This window comes from Myxocyprinus asiaticus, chromosome 40, assembly GCF_019703515.2.
Source record: "Myxocyprinus asiaticus isolate MX2 ecotype Aquarium Trade chromosome 40, UBuf_Myxa_2, whole genome shotgun sequence".
Taxonomy (NCBI): domain Eukaryota; kingdom Metazoa; phylum Chordata; class Actinopteri; order Cypriniformes; family Catostomidae; genus Myxocyprinus; species Myxocyprinus asiaticus.
In genome coordinates, this window is record NC_059383.1 from 28818161 (window position 1) to 28821689 (window position 3529).

A 3529-nucleotide genomic window follows, 5' to 3' on the forward strand; every position below is an offset into this window, starting at 1 on the left:
ATGCCTCGTTCAGCTACCAAATCACTGGCTGACAAGAGTTGCACTGATTCTGGTCCAGTTAGTGCTGGTCCAATCCTGCCCTCAGTCCAGTCCACTGAGGCCTTAGACATTGTCCCAGTCCACCTTACCGAATCTGCCTGGACCATCATGCTCAAGCAGAAGGAGGGTGAGGAGGTGGTGGTGTACATTATAACCGAACTGATGGAAGTTGTGATGGACAAATGCTATCAGGTGTATCTACAGAGACAGGTGAGCTGCTTCAGCTGTCCTTTTCTTCAACTTGCCAGTTTTTGCCAGTATCCCATTTGCAATTTATTTTGCAATTCATCTCAGTCTGCATGACATTTAAAAAATGTCTTTGATACAAAATCTTGGTGAGCAATCATTATAATTTCTTAGAATATACTACACTGCCACCCTTGACATCTCATGCTTATTTCTAGCTTTTTTATATATTTAAAGTAGATATACCACATCAAACCACTCAGAAGTGTCACATTCCCTGGTTGTACCTAGACTTTTATGTTGAAATTCTTGTTGCTTAGTTCCCCGTTCCTGTTTCCTGTGTTAGATTTGTAGTCCTTTTGTAGTTTCATTTTATGATTGGTTTACCCTGATTGTTTCCCCAGGTGTTCCTCGTTCCCTTGTTTCCCCTGGTTTCTTTGTCAGTCTTTTCGTGTTTTACTTTATGCTCTGGGCCTTGTTCCCTGTGTTTGTTTCTTTATATTCTGAGTTACTTTGTTTACCTTTGTTTAATTAATGCTGCATTTAGATGCTTAATCCTCGCCTGCCTGCGTTACAAGAAGCATCATGCCCATTTAAACTGAGGGGCCACGTGTTCCATCATCTATCCACTCTCATATTACTTGAAACGTTTTTATTATAAGTTATTATTATGAAAATGTCAAAGCTGCTCTTTTCCATACAACAAAACTGCATGGTGATCAATTGCTGTCCAGTTGCAAAGAGTTTTTAGGTCTTAGGTCAGGAATCAAAGGAATATTATACCCAAAAATAAAAATTCTCTCATCATTTACTCAAACTCACGCCATTCCAGATGTGTGATTTTTCTTTCTTCTGCTGAACACAAACAAATATTTTTAGAAAAATATCTCTGCTCTGTAGGTCCATTCAATGCAAGTGAATGGTGGCCAGAACTTTGAAGTCCCAAACAGCACATAAAGGCAACATAAAATTAGTCCACACTACTCCAGTGGTTAAATCCATATCGTCAGAAGTGATATTATATTTGAGTGTGAGAAACAGATAATTTATTAAGTCCTTTTTTTACTTTAAATTCTCCTTCCTGCTCCGTAGTAGGTAATATGCACAAATAATGCAAATCACCAAAACAAAAGAAGAATGTGGAAGTGAAAATGGACATTTGCAGTAAAAATTGACATAAATATTGATCTGTTTCTCACTCACACCTATCATGTATCGTCTGAAGACATGGATTTAACCACTGGAGTCATATTGATTATTTTATGCTAATTTGATGTGCTTTTTGGCGCTTCAAAGTTCTGATCACTATTCACTTTCATTGAATGGACTAACAAAGCTGAGATATTTTTCATAAAAATCTTTGTGTTCAGCAGAAGGAAAAAAAGTCATACACATCAGGGATGGCATGAGGGTGAGTAAATGATGAGATAATTTACATTTTGGGGTGAACCATCCCTTTTTACCAGGATCCCTTCTTGGATGCTGAACAAGATCTTTACCATTAGAACATATCTCACACATTTCTGAAGATCCACTGAGTAAAAAAAGTGTTATTTTCTCCTTGATAATGTCTTATTAAAGACATAATCAAATACAAATTCCTACCCCCCTAATAAATTAGCCTGATGCCCTTGAATTCACTGTGAGTTGTAAAAAATTTTGGAATCATCCAGACATGTACCCTAAACAAGACTGATTTGAGTAGCTTACTTGCAATGGAAAAGTTTTATGAGGCATTCATTTAGCTCATCCACAAACTCTCTGCCCTCAACAAGTTGGTACCCTTCTCGGTGTAGTGGGCACAGAATAACCTGGTGCAGACACTTGAATGTCTTTTTCTGGGGAGAGATGAGTGGGATGATCCAGAACGTGAACACTATTGGCAAGAGGACCCAGAACCCCAGCCTTGTGCTATTGATTCTTGGGCTGAGGGATGTGTGCCAGTGGTACATCAGAAATCAGCTCAGAAATAGCACACAACATTATTGCAGGTAAGAAAATGTAGGGTGTGGGTGCAACAACTACCACTTTCACACAACTATCCTTAAGGATGACATTCTTAACATTATATAACATTATGTCTTTAGGTTCACATAACATCCAAAACAGCCTGAAGTCAGGCTGTCAGTCCTAAACATTCAGGAATGACTTAAGGATGAGTAAACGTAAAAAAAAAAAAAAAAAAATTGGGGGGGAATTAACCTTTTTAAGGTTTGCTATGTCTAACTTGAAATCCTGTATCCTTTTCCTGCTAGAGGGATACTGTACCTTTTTTAAAATGGTAAAATTGCCATTTGTATCCCTTGAAAAATAATACATAAATGAGTGTTTCTTCAACTCTGGGCATTTTAGCACTTTTGACTCGTTATTCCCACTCTCAATATTTTGTATTTATTTAAATTTTTTATTTGCCTACCAACAATGTCTAACATTTTATGTACATGCATCACTGAAGATGATGTCATTTATTTATTTTTGTTCATAAAGTTATTAAAATTCACACTACCATGTCATTTGCACCACATCTCAAATCCTCTTTTGTGTGTAATAGAATTCCGTGGTGGAAATGACAGTGACGGAAATTACATTTTTAATATTTTAGAAATAAAAGGGCAGAATATTTTGTCTAGCTAAAGTTTATTTCATAGCTAACATTTTATGTATAAATACATACCATTATATAATATTTTCACCCCTTTTGCATAATTTGGCAAAATTGCAATTTGACCGGAAATGACGGCCAATAAAAATCACAAATGATATTACCTTAATTTTTCTTTGTTTTCTTTAAACATCACTTGCCTCATACTTTATCTCAAGCATGATCTTCACTGAAATTTTTGTTTACTTGGTTAACAAGTACACTAGTGTTTGAAAAAACTTTATGAGGCCAAAATTGTTTGGTGTGGTGGAAATGATGGCACAACTATGGGATAGTAGTAATATTTGGAAAATTGATAAAAATCCTTTTCATGCAACAAACATTGAAATAGTTTGTATTTATTTCACTCTTTGTTTAGATTATCATAGGTTTAAAAATGTAATCATTTGTATTTTTTCAATGGATTTTCATATTTAATATTGAAAGTTTGGCATTTGAAAAGTACCAAAAATAAATGATAAAGGCCTGGTAAAAAGTTTTTATGGAGGTATACATTGACAGAAGGTAGACAGAAAATGTAATGGAGGTACAATGGCACTAGCAACACTAAGATCATGGGAACTTATCTATTGAAAATAATAATGTGCATCTTGCACTGGATGTTGCTTTTTTATAAAAAGGCCAAATGCAAAAATGCAAAAA

General features: G+C 35.4%; 1 pseudogene; it reads left to right on the forward strand.

Annotated features, from left to right (window-relative positions):
- LOC127430930 (uncharacterized protein C2orf81-like) lies at positions 1–2198 on the forward strand (annotated as a pseudogene).
- Positions 2199–3529: the final 1331 nt, after the last annotated feature.